Raw genomic sequence first — 9,804 nt, 5'->3', positions numbered from 1 at the left:
TTCTCTGGTCAACTTTGGTTCACCGGGGCCAGGGGGGAACCAGCTGAGGGCACCAGATCCCTGGATGGGGTCTGCAGTCCTCGAGCCTGCCGGGAGCAGAATGAGGGAGGAGGGTGAGCCGGTCACAGGTGTCACCTGGCCCTGCGACACGGGGCCGCAGCCTGCCACCAGCCCCGAGGGGACCCGCCGGCCTGAAAGGATCCATCGGCCCCGAGGGGCATCTGCTGGCCCCAAGGGCATCCATCAGCCCCAAGGATGCCGTGCGGGGAGGGCGCGGCGGAGCGGCGGGCGCCGAGCTTTAAATGAACATTAATATCGCTCGGGGAGGGCAGCGCCGGTGGCTCGGGACGGGCGGCGGCGGCAGCGGCACCTCCAGCTCCTCTTCCTCCTCCTGCTCCTCCTCCTCGGCCGCGGCGGCAGGTAGGCTGTGCGCTGTGACCGCGGGGTCCAGCCCGTGCCCGAGCCCCGCGGGGGAAACGCGCGGTGCCCGCGCCCCGAGCGCCCGGGATGCCGCGGGATACAGGGATGCCCCGGGATACAAGGATGCCGCGGGATAAAGGAATGCCGCGGGATACAGGGATGCCCCGGGATACAGGGATGCTGCGGGATAAAGGAATGCCGCGGGATACAGAGATGTGGGATGCAGGGACGCTGCGGGATTCAGGGATGTTGCGGGATTCAGAGATGCCGCGGGATGCAGGGACGCTGCGGGATGCAGGGATGCTGCGGGATGCTGCCGGGGCTCAGAGGGGGACGCGGCAGCCCCCGGGGGATGGAGGCTGAGCCGGCGTCTCCTCGAAGGGCGGCGGAGCCCCGCGGGGCGCGGAGCGGCGGCGGCGGTGGCCGGGAGCGGCCGCCTGTTGCCGGCTGTCGGAGCTCGGGGAGCAGCCGAGCCGGCCTTCGGGGGCTCGGGCAGCCGTGCCGGGCTCGGCGGAGCCTCCCCGGTCCCCGCGCTCTCCGTGCGGGCGGCAGAGCCGGCGGTGCGGGGTCCGGGGCTCCGCGGGCGCTCCCGGCAGCGCGGGGCTCTCGGCGCCGTGGAAAGCTGGACCGGCCTCGCCCCGATAATAAAAGTTCTTTGCAGAAGGCGGAGTGGTTTATTTTCTTTCGTTTGCTCCCCAAACGCGCCCCGGTGCTCCGCTCGCCCGCGGCGGAGCGCGGCTGCGGGAACACGAAGTGTCAGCCCAGCGCTCCGTTTCTGGCTTGTTGGGAATGGATTTGAAGCTTTAGTTACAATTTCAGTGCATCTGAGAGCTTCGCTCGGTTGCTTTGGAACTCGCTTAAAACTGTATTTTCAACGGAGACGAGTGAACTTTAAAGAAAATCAGGTCAGCCATAGATTCCGGGCATCAAACCCTTTCAGGTCCCGGAAATAGCCACAGAAGTAGCGTGACCAATTCTTTTTTCATGCACAAAGCTTTTTCCTTTTTATTTTGGTTGGAATTTCTGACGGATACAGGAGCTCATCAACTGGATCTTTTCAGCTTACTTTAATGAAATAAGCATGCTTTCTAAGCCTGCATTTTGATGCAATTATATTAGTCTCCCTTAACTACACAAGGTTTGAGTTTCTGATAGAGCTTGTAGTTCTTAAAATAATAAAGTCTGTTTAGCAGAAGGTTTTTCTTTGTGCATTTTTAGGGTTTAGATTGATGGGAAGGTGAGGAAGAAGATAACTGAGAGGGAACATGGATATGAGCTGTTATGGGGTAAAGAATACACTTGGATATTAATCGAAAAGGTTCAGAGGGGACTTTTTATTTCAAATATTCTGCACTTGAAACAAGGATGTTCGCAAGTTTTTGCATCTCTTATAAAGTCTCGAAGCCAGGATTGACAAATATTTATCTCGCCGTAAGTGGGTCAGATGATAACATCTTCGACTGGATCTCTCACTTCTGTATTGGACAGCTTTGGTTGCTAAGTAGCTCTGAATTGCTAATCCCAAAGTCAATGATGTCATAATGACATCATCACATTCTTTCACCTGATTGATTCTCAGAAGAGAACAGTAATGAGATTTGATATACATGTCCCATCTCTTTAATATTCTTCCTCTGCTTCAGGGGATTTCCTGACCTGCCTGGCAAATTCCAATGAATCACACCGAGCTCTAGTAAAAAGACGTTTCTTTTGGAGACGAGGTGGAACATTAAAGGGACAGTGGCTGCTCCTGGTCCTTTCAAAAGCTGAGGAACTTGGCAGCTTGTGTTTCAAATGTGGAGTTCTGGATATGGAGGGCAGTGATTTAAAACTCGGACTTACTAAATTCGCGTTCAGGTGTGAAAGTGGCTCGGGTTTCAAAGAGGATCAAGTCACTTCATGTGTGTGAGTTGGAGTGCTGGAGGTGCTGCAGGGGGCACACAGAAAGCAGGAGCTGTTTCAGCTGCCAAAATAAATTGCAATTCTAATGGTAAATGCATGAAATCTGTCAGGAATTGCCATGTTAAGAATGGTACTGAATAGTTCCGAAGACAGCTCAGAATTTATTTCTCTTTCTAATTAGGCAGCATAATTGGTAAGTTTGAAGGATTTTAACAGCAACACTGCCATCACAGGGAACTCCTTGTAAGAGAGTTTTAAATATTCAGAGTGTGTGGAATGTGTACAGAATTGATGGGTTTGGTTCCTTCTGAGGTTAAAGGCACAAAGGGTGTCATTTGCTGATGATCAGCAGGGACTGCTGGTTGTTACAGCTGGTTTTTATTGTGTGTGTCCAGACAAGCACGGTCTGCGTGAATTTTAGGTGGTTTTCTCCTCAATAGCTTTGTGATCATGAATTTCTCCACAGACAGTGAGTCTGAAAGATTCCAGACAGGGCAGTGTATATTTCAGGTGTGCAAACCTTCCTGCTTCACAAGGGAGAAAAGGAACAATTTCCATTTGTTTGTGGAACATGTGGTTCTGTTTGGTGAAGTGAAAAGCTGAGCCCCTCTCAGAACACTCAGAGGCTGCACAGCCCAGTTTCACTTGATTGATAAATACCGTGGGCTGCTAAAACGTATTTCAGAAGTAAACAATGATTTGTTGGCGTGGATGAGTTGTTGTTCATGTATTTACTGAAGGCACTGATTGCTGCTTTTATTCCTGCTCCAGAACTGCAGTGTTGATGGCACTGTTAAGTCTAACAGAGTAGTAATTGAACATGAGGAGTGGGAATGAGTGGGAAGGTGGTGGGGGAAGATGTTTTTGGCTGTGTTTGAATCTATTCACCCTGTAAGTGCAATCCAAGCTCCAGATGCAAAAGGGAAATTTCTAAATAATCTGCAAGAGTTCTGCACTCCTCGTACTACACGCAGTGACAAATTTCCACAAGCTTTAGATTCTTTCTGGGATGACTCAACTATGAACAAGTGATTTGGAAAAAAAATATTATCTCTGAAGAGAATCCTTGGTGACAATTTCTTTTCAAGTTATCTTAGGATTTTCTACTTACCATGATCTCTTCTAACTCATGCCTGCCTTGAACGTTGGAGACGAGAAATGAGTTTGGACTTGGGGATAAATCTGTGCCTTCCAAGTGCACGTTGGAGGGTCAGCTGTGACATTTGCATGGTTGTGCTTTGGATGTGGTGCCACATTTGGTTACATAAAGCAGAGCACCTCAGAGCCTCCTGCAAGCTGGCAGGGCAGGGGTGATGCTGCAGCATCCCTGAGCTCTCTGAGCAGGTGACAGAGGGGGACAGGGCTGTGCTCACAGCAGGACAGAGCTGTGTGCTCACACAACACGGGCTCAGCTCGTGCAGAGCCTCAGCAAAGCTCGGACCAGGCAGCTGACTCTCTGCTTGTGCCAATAGCAATGAGAAATTCAACCTTTAGGGTTTTAAACCACAATCAATCTGCTTCAGAACCTGACTGAGATGTTTTGTCCCCCTGCTCCCAGCCCTGTGACTGTCAGGGTGAGGACAGCCACTGTTTCAGCCCCAGCTTCTGCTCCTGTCCTCAGCTCTGCGTGAGGATAGAACAAGGCACCAACTGGATTACTGGATTTACTTTTCTGCTTTTTAAATGTAGATCTTTAAGGGGAAAATAATATCAATAACAGCTTCACAGGCCACCTGTGTGGGCCTTTTATAAGGGCAAGACTGGCAGTTGAGTATTTGAAATGTGTAGTGTGATAAATGAATTCATCTACAGCTGGATCTTTATTGATGGACAAAAGTCTGACAGAACATGGACAGGATTTGTCCCTTATAAACTAGGAAGTAAAATAATTAATAATCACAATGATCTGCAGCAATCCCAGGGATCTGCAGCAATCCCATCCCAGTGATCTGCACCAATCCCAGGGATCTGCAGCAATCCCAATGACATAAAACACCCCCTGAAATGAATAAAATTACCCCAGATATTTTTGCTAACATTATCCAGTAGCTATGAAAATTCTATTTAAGACTTAAACTAAGCAAACTGAGGTATCAATTTTTTCCCCCAAAATTTCTTTTCTATTCAAAGTGGGTTCTGAAAGGATTTGTTGTCCAAAAATTAGAAGTTATTTAAAAATGATTCCTACAGTGAATTTTTAAGATGTAAAATTTTTATTTGATTCCAGTTTTGATCTTTATCTATAAATTATATTTCGTAAGGAAAGTGATGTTGAGAGCAAACTCAGTGCTGATTTCAGTCTGAAGCACTTAGAGTAACCTTTGTGTAAATGGAATCTTTTCTGGGCAAAATAACAATTATTGGAATGTTTCACTAGAATGATGTTGCAATGAAAAACGTACAGTGAGAAATCAGTACTTTTTATACCAATTGTATTCAGGAGTTTATCAAGTGATGCCTACACAGCTGAGGTTCATTCTGTGGTGTTACAAAATTGTGTAACAAGACTAAAATCTAGGATGGAAGAAAAAGCCATGTTAGTGGTGCATAAATGCATCACAAAATTTTCTTTTGAAACAGATACTTTAATTTACCAATGTGATCCTTTTATACAGAAAGAAATACAATGTATTCCTTTTAATACAAACTACAGATTCCTTAGGAAGTTATTCCAGTCTGATCCTGAACTCTGCTTGTGCAAGGAATTATGATTCTTTCCCCATCTTTCTGAAGTAAAGCAGACAAAACTCAAACTGCAAACTCTTTTCCCAGAGAGGTTCGCTCATCACTCTACAGCAGCGGGTGAAAAGTTTATGGAAACACTTCTCATCTGAAATATGATTTCTATGATGCTCAGGAAGGCAAAGGGCACCACCAATAATCCAATTAGTTACTCTGAGTTCTGTGATAAAGCTCAGGGAACCACTTTGCTGTCGGTTGCTTTGGTCTGGGATTTTTCTCCTGGCTGGAAAGCAGTGGAGGCTCATCTGGAGGCTCATTTTTTTCCTGGGTGAGTGGAGACTCATCTGACAACTGCCCAAAGGGAAAATCCTCTCTCCTGCCAAGGTGATATTGCTGTGTAACACCTCCCTTAATTCCAGCCCCTCTGCCTCGCCCAGGCCAGTCTGCCCAGAGGAGCTGGGATGAAAGGAGGCAGCTGGTTAAAAAAGGATCCCAGGAATTAAACACGCCTCTGGTGGTGGCCACAACAAGGGGGGCACTGTTTGGTGCTCTTCTCCTCCTGGGTTGTTTTGAAAGGCCAGCAAAAGCCTAAGGAGATGCTCAGGCAGTCACAGCACACAAATCCCCATTATTGCACTGCTGCTGCCCAGCCTTGGTGCTGGAAATTTTGCATTCTGCATCTTTGTTGCCTTCTGTAAATGTTACAAATAGCAGGAAGGGATGGATAAAACGACACAGATGCTTTAATTATGATTTGATTACAGAGCAACCAGAGGAGTCTATTCTGAGGAATATGCAATTAGAGAAAATTCTGAGGACTATCTAACCTTCCGAAATTAAAATTAACTGGGATTATTTGAACGGGGTTTGAACATCTCTGAAAAAAGAGATCATTCCTCAAGGATCCTGCTGCTCTTGTCTGCTGGATCCTCTCTGGCTTAGCAGATGGGCTTCAGGGTAACACAATGTCATCCTCCTCAGCTGCATGTGCTGCTTCCTTCGCCTCCCAATCCCATTTTATTCCCATTTTAGCACCCCTTGCTGGTCACTTACAGAGCCTGGAAGGAAACAGCCACCCCTGGGTTAAGCACACAAAAAGGGAGAGCAGTTTAAGCATTCCTGGGTCATCAACAGAGTTTCTCCATCCCAGGAGCAGGAAAAATGGAGCTGTGCACGCTTGTGATACACGTTCCAAAGGGAAAGTGGGGATGGAAAATTCCATGCCTTTTCCTCTGGCAAATTATTTAATGGAAGGAAGCTGTGTGATTAAATATGTTAAGCTTCTCTGTGGGCTTAAATGGTACAAATGGGCTGAATTTAATTCCATTGATTTCGCTGGTTGTGGAACATGAGCAGAATTCCAAATCTGTCCCAGGGCTGAGGAGCAGCGTGACTCCTGCTCCGGTGTGAAACCACTGAAATCCCACGGAAGCTCCATCCTGGATGGGAACCATGGCTTTCTCTGCTGTCCTGAGCTGGGCTCAGCCAGCTGCACGGGGCAGGGGAGGCAGTGGGTCAGCCTGGCTGCAGGGGCACCAGCAGGGCACGAGCCTCTGGGGTTGTGCCCTGCACCCAGACACGACCCCTGGCAGCAGCTGCAAACCTCTTGTGTTGCTCTTGCTTCCCCTCAGTGCTTGACACATTCACGAGCCAGTGGTAAAAGGGCTTTTATAGGTCGTCTTTCTTGTAGAAGTTTTCAGTGTTTATTGCTTCTGCTTGAAAATCCGTGCAGTGTGATGTCAGCTCTCCAGCCTGGAGAGCAGGGCCTGCCAGGACCCCTCCTGGACTCTGCTGGGGCTGGAATGTTTCTTCTGGGGCTGGGGAGGAAAGGAGAGTGGCTCCCACCTCAGCCAGCCCTGTTCCTGCACTGTTTGAATCCATGAGAATCCAGGACATGGCTTTGGTGCTGCCGGGGTGCTCTGGGGAGGGATGGGGGTGCTGAGAGGGGCACAGCTGCTTTTCTCCCTCCCCAGTGGGGATGGCTGACCTTGGTTTTGACCTTGCTCACCTCCAGAAGCCCCCAGAGCTGCCCTGCCAGGGAGTGTGGCTGTCAGAGGTGCTGCTCAGGACACTCAGAGAATCCCTGCTCTTCCCAACAGGTGCTGAGCACGTTTAAGCTCAGCTAAATTCAGCAGCCTGTCAGTCCCCTTTGTCACTTGTAAGGACATTTTCTGGGCATAGTGCCTTATTTATTTATTTCAACATCTCTTTTTAGGAGCCTTCAAATCCTCCAACTTCAAAGCATTTGTGTGTGTTCCTACTGACCCATGTGTATTTCCCAGGGATAAACCCCAGGCTGGCAACTTAGGGATGATTTTTCAAGGGTCTCTTTAATAAATGAGGTTATTTATTTTCTGCCTGAAATTCCCTGGTTGGTGACTAAGAGAAAGTTTGTATTAAGCTGTGCAGAGCATAATGAGGTTGCTGTAATGCTTTGATGTGGAAATGCTTAAATGCCCAAAAAAAAGAGAAATGGTGTTATTGATAGAGCTTGCTTAAGGCATCTAGGGACAGTTTATGTCAAGCAAATATAGATTATACTATAAAGATTATGGATTTTGATAATAGCCCTTTAAAACTTTAATAGCAGACATCATAAAAAGGTCAAAATCAAATTATTTTCCTGAACCATGCTGCTGGTGCTTACAAGCTGAGCCCTTTTTCAAAATAAAGACCTGTGTGATATCAATTATAGAGTCATTAATGTTACAATAGATGTGCAGGGAGATTTGATTTCCTAACACCTATTACAAAGCTGTTCCTGGTGAACAACCTGCCTGGACAGGCTGTTCAGTGTGTGGAAATAAAAGGCTGGAGTGGATTTGCAGCACGTTAGTCTCGCCTAATGAAGGAGGTTACATAAGAGTCCCTTCCCCTCACTGCTGGAACTCTATTTCCCATGCCACTTCTTGCCTTCCATGTTGCTGATAGATTAGAAAAACCAGACTTTGCTGCATTTTCTTCTTTTCTTCTTGTGTCTGTTCTTGAGGCTGATTAGCACAAAGTAGCTCTGAGCCGTGGCTTGGGCACCAGAGATTCTGAGAGCCTCAAACCGCCCAAATAATGGAGCAGGATGAAGGATGCTGGTTGCCATGGGAACAGTGCATGTGCCACACAAGATAATGGAAGTGCTGTGGTGCAGGGATCTGTGCTGAATATTGATTTGAGCTCTCCTGCATTCCTTGGAAGAGCTGGGCTTTGGGTGTTCCACCTGGCAGGGCAGAGCAGCTCATCGGCTGGGCTGGGGCCAGGGAGAATTTCCTCTGAGCAGAGCTGGCTTTTCCATGGGATGGGAGAAGAAAGAGCAGGAATTCCTGGGGAGAATTATCAGGGTCACAGCCTTTCCTTGTGGAGCTCACAGAGCCCTGGCTGTTGAGCTGGAGTTAATGAAGAGCTGGAACTGAGGTGCTCCAGGGGAGTGCCCTGAATTAAAGTGACAATAAAACACTCAGGAAGCTGAACTTTCACCTGTGTAATGTTTCTTGTGGTGGCTGTCACTTGGACACCTGCACAGTGCCACAGTTCCCCTCTGTATCCCTTCATGGTAGCACTGAAAAGTTCATTTTTGTTCCAGCTTGTCAAGGACGTGTCTAATTAGTGGCAGAGCTGTGCAAAATTGTGGGATTAAGAAACATCAACTCGTTGGCAGCCAAACATTATTATTATGGCAGTATTGGCCATTTTCCCCAAGCTGGGCAAGGTCAAACATGAAAGTTTTGATTTGGGGGAAGGCAAAACATGAAGGTTTTAATTTGGGTGAAACTAAAACATGAAGGTTTTAATTTGGGGGAAAATAAAACATGAAGGTTTTCATTTGGGGCAAGGTAAAACATGAAGGTTTTAACTTGGGGGAAAGTAAAACATGAATATTTTCATTTGGGGTGAAAGTAAAACATAAAGGTTTTCATTTAGGGCAAGTTAAACATGAGGGTTTTAACTTGGAGGAATTCTCTGGGAGCAGGATCACACTTGGTCCTGTTTTTTAGGTGAGGTTGGAATTCTTGCATAAAATGAACAGTGCAGGACTGGTTCTGCTGTAATTTTGCAGCCTTAAGTTCTGGCTCCTGGAATGACAAAAAAGCTCTAATTATTGCTCCTCTAGCCCAGATCCTCAGTAATAAAAACCAGCAAAACTTTCTTAGTGCTTTCTCTGCTTGGCAAGAGGCAGCTGGGGCCACTGTTTCTCGGGAGGATTGTGCAGATGAGGTAATGCAAATCAAATTCCTGTCCTTCTCATGTTTTTCTCCCCAGGAAGGGTGATGCCACAAACTCCTGCTTACCTTCAGCAGGATTGCTGGCACTTGGCCACCTGTTGGAGAAAATGTTGTGTAATTATTGACCTTAGCAGATTTTGGGAAATGATCTGAATTCTTTCATATCTGCCTTGTGCTCTTTGGACCTCCTGGTGTTGTCTGGATCAGCCTTAAAAGTACTGGACCTTTAGGAAATGTGAATTTCTGTGGCAGCTCTAATAAGATGCTTATCTTGAGGCAGAGATGGTGAACTTTAAAAATATCTGAGGTGTTATTTGTCAGAAATGTGTCTGGGAGAACGGATTTAGAAATTCTAGGCTGTTGTGCCCTCTGGGCACGATTCGCAGGTTTGTGTGACTTTGTACTCCAGCACAGGTCATGTCCAATGTGGTGCTCAGAGAGCCATTCACTTTATTCTCTCCTGCTGGCTTTGGGTTTAAATCCTGCCACTATATCCCAGCAGAGCTCCCAGTTTTATTGCCAATTCCAAAACCTGACTGTACAGGATCAGCTCCTCTGGACTTCTGGGGTTTTTGTACAGCCAGGA

At 47.2% G+C, this 9,804-nt stretch overlaps 1 protein-coding gene across 1 annotated transcript in view; it reads left to right on the top strand.

The window, feature by feature from the left end:
* The first annotated feature begins 270 nt into the window (after positions 1–270).
* The window catches only part of SLC6A1 (solute carrier family 6 member 1), a 61,124-nt gene continuing 51,590 nt past the window's right edge, over positions 271–9,804 (top strand). Inside the window, exon 1 of the mRNA XM_039701017.1 lies at positions 271–420. The gene's annotated coding sequence lies outside the window, so the exon portion shown is untranslated. The remainder of the gene's footprint in view (positions 421–9,804) is intronic.

The sequence above is a fragment of the Passer montanus genome, unplaced genomic scaffold (genome assembly GCF_014805655.1).
Source record: "Passer montanus isolate IOZ18808 unplaced genomic scaffold, ASM1480565v1 scaffold147, whole genome shotgun sequence".
In the NCBI taxonomy this organism is placed as follows: domain Eukaryota; kingdom Metazoa; phylum Chordata; class Aves; order Passeriformes; family Passeridae; genus Passer; species Passer montanus.
Note: the sequence above shows the minus strand (reverse complement) of the source record. Positions and strands in the feature narration are given on the sequence as shown.